This window comes from Falco punctatus (genome assembly GCF_963210335.1).
Source record: "Falco punctatus genome assembly, chromosome: 1".
NCBI lineage: Eukaryota > Metazoa > Chordata > Aves > Falconiformes > Falconidae > Falco > Falco punctatus.
This window is the reverse complement of record NC_137580.1, coordinates 108,221,236-108,229,571: the sequence shown is the minus strand read 5'-3', so window position 1 is coordinate 108,229,571 and position 8,336 is coordinate 108,221,236. Positions and strand designations below refer to the sequence as shown.

General features: G+C 39.1%; 1 protein-coding gene across 3 annotated transcripts in view; it reads left to right on the top strand.

The window, feature by feature from the left end:
- Nucleotides 1–98: 98 nt before the first annotated feature.
- The window catches only part of SLC6A4 (solute carrier family 6 member 4), a 30,419-nt gene continuing 22,181 nt past the window's right edge, over nucleotides 99–8,336 (top strand). For all 3 annotated transcript variants that reach the window (XM_080383330.1, XM_080383328.1, XM_080383329.1), the window contains exon 1: nucleotides 99–6,352. The gene's annotated coding sequence lies outside the window, so the exon portion shown is untranslated. The remainder of the gene's footprint in view (nucleotides 6,353–8,336) is intronic.

The window sequence follows — 8,336 nt, the reverse complement described above, 5'->3', positions numbered from 1 at the left end:
ACTAATGAAATGGAAAGATACTAGTGACCTAGAAACAAATCTTAAGTGAGAGAGAATGTGAATACATCAGGAGAACATGCTGCTTTATGGCAAAGATGCTCATCTCACTGAACAGAGATATGCTAACAATATCGCATGTGCTACAGGCACTCCAACAGTTTGAGCACAGTACTAATCCTTTGGTTTGGATGGTGCCAAAATGGCAGGCTGTCGTTGTGTGTACCCTGATTAAACCCAGTACAGGAAAGTTGTCACAAGCAAGTAAAAGAAAGGGTAAGTGAGGATAAGGAACCATGCTGAAACAGAACTGCCAGCTAACATGGGTAGCAGATAGATGTTGCTTTAAGCGCAAGCAAAAAAAAAAAAAGATGTTTGGTATGGCCATGATACTCCGCAATTTGGTTTGACTTTTACATTTGGGCAACAGAGGCAGAAAGTTATTAAATGATTGTGAAAGTGTATCTTACGCTAGTTATACAAATATGTATGTATATTAAAAATGCCTAGCTGAAGTGTGTCTGCATGTTGCCTGCTAAACTAAATCCAGATTTGGATGTCTAGGACTCATCAAAGATGATTCAATCTGCTGTGATTAATGTTTCCTGAAGTGGGCAGGAGTGCTGGTTAGGGAAAACTTGGTGTGGAACAGCAGCAGGAGGTTGTTGTTACTGTCCTTGAATGATGTGTTTGAAGAGTCTGTGCCCTTCGCAGTATGTCCTGCAAAGGTAATAACACTGTTCTGGGGATGCACAGAATGTCTCTTGGCATAGAGTGACACTATGAATTGATTCCCTTCCAGTAAAACCCAGTTTATGTTTATCCTGGGCTTGTCAGGAGGTTTTCTGTCATCTCAAGACCTATGAGGGTACAGGAGCACATGGCTGTTGGTCTCAGCTTGCCCTTTCTACTAGCAATGGTCATGAGAAATAACATAAATCTATAGCTTTGCACTAGATTTTTCCTAATCTAGAAGACAAAGCTCAACGCTCAGGTCTTCCTGTGTCTTGGGACAGGTAGGTGACTTTTCTTGCTTTTAGTGTTGACTGGCAGAAACATGCATTGCTTGCAGTTGTCTCTGTGGAAGTTTGGGCACACCTTTTAATCATCAGGCTATTGTGGAATAGTTGATTTGTCAAATATATTTAATTGTCAGGTTATTGTCAAGTATTTTGCCACTACTGATTATACTGTGTTCATCAAACTGTGATCTCTATCAAACTATGCAAATGTATATTGCATAAGGAACAGTGCCTAGCCAGGAGCAACTGGATGTGCAAATGCGGCATGCAGAGTAAGTGTGAACTAAGCTTTTGGTGTGGAAAGAAAAATAAAAATGTCACTGTTGATCACTTTCATACAAAAAAGTAATGTAATATTGGGGTGTATAAACAGAGAAAAATAGTCTGCAATGTATGTGAAGTTACCCAGCTCTGCCTGGGCTTGTTGGAGTATCTTGTTCAGGGTACTGCACCTCAGGGAAGATGCAGGCTAAAACCAGTGTAAAGTGGTAAGAATGATTGGAGGACTTGAAAATATGAATAGTAAAAGGCTGAAAGAAGCATAGTGTTGACTCAGAGAAAAGGGGAGACATCACAGTCTTTGAATTAATGAATGGATGCTTGAAAGAAGAGAACTTTGTTCCCACTGCTCATGATAAAATGATTGAAAAGTCATGGGCTTCAACTGCAGCAAGGTTTAGTGAGATTAAGAAAAGCTTTCTGCTGATAAAAATGGTGAAGAACTAGAATCAGTTGCCTGAGGATGCGTGGTGCCTCTGTTAGAGATCTTTAAGAACAGGTTACAGAAGAACATGTCAGAAATGGGGCTGGTAGAGTTGATCCTTCTTTTGGCACAGGGATGGACCAGATGACCTTTTGAGGTCCCTTTTGGCTTTACAGGTCTGTGAGGCACGGTCTCTACTTCACGCTGTGTTTCTTGCATCAAGGCGAGTAAACAGCCTTGTACTTGATGCTGAACCCTGGTGGCTCTGAAACAAAGCCAAATCTCTTGGGAAGCTGTATTATGCACAATATTTTGATTATGACTAATGCATGTGGTTGTTTTGGGGGCTTTTTTCCTTCCAAAAGGTCAGTATTTTTAGTCCTTCAAAATCTTTCTGCTTATGACATTATACCAGTTCTTTTATGTCTTTTATGCTATCTGTGAGAGGGGGATAGTAGCCAAGGAGAGTTAACTTCTCTGGACTTTAACTGACGAACATTTTTGTTGCCCAAGGCAACACTGATGAGGATTGAGTTTGACAAATTAAAAACTGTTTCCAAGCCAGTTTTTGTTAATTTAAGTATTTAAAAGTATTGTCCAGTGTGTGCTTATCTCTGCAGCTCTTTCCCAGATATTTCCCTGTACAGTGTATACAATAGTATGTTTTTTTTCCTTTCCTTCAAATAAGCACAGAAAACCCACATGGCTAAAACACATTATAGGAAACCAAGCCAATCTGGCAGAAACAGTTTTGCCTTTACGCCCAGCAGTTTTATAAGTTTGTTGTAAGAAGAAATGGGGAAGAGGAGGGGAAATATGTATGTTGAAGTGAGAGCTGTATTTCTTCTACTTTAAGGACTCAAGGGCAGTTGAAAAACTGTTCTAAGGTTCGTGCTAGTGACACTGATTCAAGGCTGGCACAATATTCCCTAGGATATTCTTTGTTGTGCTAACAGCCCCTGAAAATCAGTCCTGTGCCTTTGGTAAGAATAAGTAGCTGTGTGTTCTTGCTAAGTAGTTGTCTTTGTTATCTATAAAACAGACCGACCTGTCTTACAGGCAAATGGGTTTGTTTTTAAACTGTAGTTTGAAACATGAATAAAATCAGCATGTACAAAATGATTTCCCATTAACGGCTGCTGTTGATGTGATGCTTACAGATGTGATCAGCAGCCCTCCGCTGGAGGAGTAAGGGTAGAGAAGCTGAGCGGGTGGCTGAGAGGCCATGTGCTCCGTACAGAGGCTGGGGAAGTCCTCTGTCCTCCGTAGCACAAGGCACAGCTGGATCCAGAAGAACCTCGGTCTCTCTTCAGGTGCATGGCAGCGTACAGCCCAGAGGTGACAGTGAATTGCCTCACACCTCTCCAGTGGAGTAGTGCAGGAGTAAATGAGGAACAGGCTACTAAACTCCTGTCATTTTGCAGGAAATGGTTCAGAGATGATCAAAAATTAAACTCTCTCCAACTGATGGGATGGAAATGTGGGAATAAGCCTAGCTTGCTATAGGTTTAGTCTCTCAGAAAAGAAAGCTTTTTGCCTCGTGAACCGTAAACCCAGATTACAAAAAAATCAAGACCCAACTGATAAAAAGATGTTTAGGTTAAAATAAAAAAAACAATTCATGTCCACTGTTTTCCAGTGCTGCTGCTGCTTTCAGTTTATATCTTTTGCAAATCCTTTAAAAGACCTTTGGATTGTTGAGGAACCAGCTAGCTAACAGGTAGGTAGCTTCCTTTTCCAGTCTGTCAACAAAATGGTGTAGCTCTCGTGATAATTCAAAGGCGGTTCCTCTGACAGGTGGAAAATACGGACAGATAATGTTATAAAAGTCAACTATCAGATCCAATCAAAGGTCAGAAAATAACTATTGCTAACTAAGAAGAGGCAGGAGGAGAGGTTATGTGTAGTGGTGGTTGGTAGTCGGATTTCTCCACCCAAATGTGGGCTTAGAGCAGTTGTAGTGGAAATAGCAAAACCTCTCCAAAATGCGTATCCCAGCACAGTCAGATTAGAAAATATCAGGGAAGGCCAATCAGAATATCTTTTATCCCAAAGCCAATCGTAATAGTTTCTAAATGTAGTCTGATTCCTAACTAAGCAAAAGATGGGAACAAATAAATATTTTTTTATTTGTTTTGTGTTATTTGGAAGATTGTTCCTATCCTCTTACTGGCAGTGAATCAGAGACATGTTTGCAGAATTATTATTAATCTCTTCTTAGTACAGCTGGTACTACTGCTATTAGGTAATTTGATTGATGCTTCCTATTCTTCTGCTGGCATTGTTAACTGGAATCTACAGCTGCTTTATCTGTGGAGAACTGTGGAAGTATTTGAAGCTGCATCTTCTGTGAAGTCCATTTTTTTCTTGTTGTTTTTTTTCATATTTTCCGTAAGTCATTATGATTTTGCCCACCAACGTGTAGAAGATCTCATGAAATTCTGTAACTGACTCTGTACAGTACCTGAAGGTTTTTCCACGCATAAGTATTATAACGTTGAGGGGTCTGCCTGAAATCTCAAGTCTGTTATTTGTATTATGCCCCAAATGTTCAAGGCTGTTTGGCAAGATATTAAAAAAAAAAAACAAACAAAAAAACCACACCATGCTGCTGCAGAAGATATTAACAGGGGAAAAATATCAACTGAACAAAAAGGCCAGGATAAGTCATGAAAGGTGGTTTTGTGTTCTTAATGTGCTGTTTTTCACATTAGAGCTTTGTATGCTCTACAAAAATAACTAAATAGTGACACTGGGTGCCACTGATGTGAGCAGATGAAAGCAATTTAACTGCAAGTGACCAAGATGAATGGAATGTAATAGCGTTTGAGAACTTGTTATAAGAACCTACTCTAAGCAGAGACTAAGATGGAGAAAAACCTCAGACAAAGGTCACGACGCCCCTAAAAATTAGGACAACCAGAAAAAAAACCAACCCATATAATTATGTAAAGACCAGAGGGACCTAAAGTACACAGAATTTATTGCTTGTAAGAGGGCAGAAATAGTGAGTTTGGAAAATCCATTCCAATCTCCCAGCAGTAGTGAGCTCGAACTCTGCATGAAAGGGAAGGTGCAGATTCCTCGTACCATCCATCCTCCCAAGAAAGAAAAAAAACCTGCCAGCTACAGTGAGGGGTCTAATCCACAGATGGATATTTGGGCATGAAAACGCACTTTGACCTTCGTAAAGGTTTAGTGAGCAAGGCACAACAGTATCTGTTCTTGCAACCCCCTCGGAAAAGAACAAGATGGGGAAGGCTGTGAATGAGTATAATAGGCAAGGGTGCTAACTTGCGGGTTTTTTTTCCCTGTCTGCAGTCAAGTGGAGATTAATGTGACTAAAACTTTCTTTTGGAAAGAAGAGCACAGGAGGGGAGTTCAGCACGGCAGAGAGAAGAGCTGGTTGCTGCTATTTTCACTAAAAAAATCAATGAATTTCTAAAACTACTGAAGGAAACAAGCTCAATTTAACAAAACATTTTTAAGGTCCTGACCACAAGAATGAGAAAGCAAAAAATTATTTTAGTACGTGTCTCGCTGCTGTTTGTAACTGCAATACCTGCGCTATCCTTTGGATGGTGCGAACGGCACGCTGCCGGCTGCTGCTATCATTTAGGGACCAGAAGACAGAAAAAGTGCTAATTATATCCCTATGCTTTTCAGTTTTCAGAGTTTGTTTTCTTTTCAATTGTTTGGAACAAGTCTCTGAAAGCTGGCAACCACTTCCAGCAAAAATGCTGTTGCTCTAACAATTAGCTACCATTATTCGTCCCCATTTTGGTTTTCCACATATTTTTTTTTTTTTTAAATCTGCTACCTAAACTATGGCACTATTTTGTTGACCTGTGATTTATGACTTTTTAAAAACAAATTGTAAAGCCTAGGAATGAAAAAATCCTAGGTGGAAAAAAAAGCTGGAGAAAAAGCATGTGTCAGAGGTTGAGCGAGATATTTTGAGTAGCAGGAAGAAAGGAAATTACTTGTTGAGCTTACTGAAGGAGCAAAATGCTTTTAAAGAATTTGTGATTAATGCTTTAAAACAAAACTAAACCTTATTTCTTTATTAAAATAACATGTATATTCAGCAATAGAAATTAGTTTCCAAGCCCCTTCATTGTGATAATATCCCAGTCCTTCCTATCATTCTGTAATCTACAGACCCACCTGCAAACTTGTAATTTACAGACTCCCTCAAAGCTTACGTCCCGTTTGTTGTCTCCATCATCACCACCACCCTGTTATTTATAGCTGTAATAACAGCCAGCAAAACTGTCCCTTACCAGAAAAGCTTCCCTTCCTTCTCACTCTGCCTTCGCTGGATCTCGCTCTTTTGAACTGATCAGAACAGACAAATGTAGCCACCCACCTCTAGGAGGAAAACTGAGCTGCAGCCCTGGTGAAACATAAAGTTTATTTGACTAAAGTGACGCAAAAATTCTTGAAGAGCTCTTTGGCAGCAGATTATCTGGAAATCAGACCATGTGAGGGGGATTGGTGTACAAAAACCTCACCAAGATACTGAGTTGCCCACAGGCTGAGTTCCCAAGACTCTGAAGTAAATGTGGGTGAAGGTTACTCGAGCTTGGATAACTCCAAGGAAAGCGCTTCAAACCGATCCGAAAGACAGGTACTTTATAATTTTGTTTTTAACACAGTGATAGCTAAAGTACTTTATGAAATTTAGAGACTCCTAGACTGCTGTCTTCAGAGCCTACCTTCTGAAACCAGCAGACACTTGAGTTTCGTTAACTTTCCCTCCTCATTGCTTCTTTCAACTTTGGTTATAAAATCTGAAATACTAACGATAGTCTGAAATATGTATACATTTTTTCATTTTAAATGAACTTTTCAGGTCTTAGAGAAATTTCTAACACATTGGGAAAAGGTACACCTGAAAAAGCTTTTTGGGGGGAGACAGATACATTATTTCAGGTGTAAGTTTGTTTTGATTTTTTAAAAACTTCTAATGCTTTTTCTTGCTTTTCTGATGTTACGTGCTCTACTCTGTCTTGTTCAGGCACTTGTCCAGCAATTATGAATGTTGGGAGTCAAATGCCTGTAGCAGAACTGTGTTATGACAGTCTGAAATTAGAGTTTTGGCAGTCCACATGATTGCATTACGAATGTAAAGTTTATTTAATTTTTTTTAAGTATTAAACTATAAGGAAAACAAAAGAAGCAGAATCTGAAGCAAAAAACCCCAACCCAACAAAACAAACTGTTGTTTATTTTAAAATGGTGAAGTAAGCTTTATTAGCCATATTAAGTTATATTTTTAAAAGGTAAACTGTTCCAGCACAGTAAATTATCTAACTCAATGGGACAGATTTATTATAAGTAATAAATCTGGAAAGTATGTCATATATATGTATATTTATAGTCAATAATGTTTACTGCTGAAACCAACTGGCTTGCTGGGTTAGTTTGCTAAGTAACATGGAAGTTTAAATGAGGAATGCAGTATAACTGAATATATAAATAGTCATGGAAAACATGGTTTGATGTGATAAGATAGCCCGGGGAGAAAAGGATCGTGCCTGTAATGGATCTGGATTCTCAGAAACATTGTGGAATTTTTTAATGTGGGGTGTTAGCTGTCAGGCATTTTACCAGGGAAGGTCTCACACAGATAGGCTTCATCTTCTGATGGTTTTGGCGAGTTAATTGACCATAATTTTCTCAGAGAGTACTTTTGTAAACCTGGCATATAGCAACTGACTGTTGTGGGTCCGTTTTCCAATTGGGCAGGGTGTGATGAATTTCAGATGGTTATATACATTAAGAAAAACTGTTCTAAAATTGACATTTCAAATAACCCCCCTATATTATTCCCACACATGGAAACGTGCAGTGCATTTCAGCTTTCCTGCCTTCCTCCAGCATTCAGAGCCTAAAGAAATGTTCACTGTGGATCTTGGTGTCCTTTCTGACACTAATGTTTTAACTCTTTTCCAAAACTACGTATTTGCAGCTCTGTTGATCTGGCAATCTGTATTTTATAGAACTTACACAACATAATGAAGCCCATCTCCAGGATAAGCGTTTCATAAAGAACTTAAGTAGAACTTGGAGCCTGAGTAAAGGGGCTGTAATTTGGAGATAGGCATTAACAAGTCCCCTTCAAAGACATATTATCTGGAAACAACAGTGACTGTCCCTTGACTTTCTTTAGGTACTAACACTACAAACAAAAGTATATTCATGCTGGCATGTGCAGCCAGTCTTTGCAAACAGTCTGCAAACAGGTGTGTTACTTGAAACACCGTCCCCTTTAATTTGCCTGTGCAGAGTTATGTTAAGGAACAGTGCTCTGTTTGGTGATACTTGCTGTGTTATGACTCTTCCTTCAAGTTTATATAAATAATTTGAGGAAGAATACAAAAGGATTATCGTTCCCTCGAAGCTTATCTGTTTCCTTGCACTACATATGGACACTCTCAAGCCATAAAATGCATTTTCACCACCATCCCCCCGCCCCGCTCTGTTCTTTAAATGACTGTCATTAGTTTGGCAGCATTCCCACTACAATACATTGTCTTAAATTTTTAAAGGCAAAATCTCTCTTTCCTGCTGACACTTTAATTTCAGACTGAAACACGGACAAAATTATG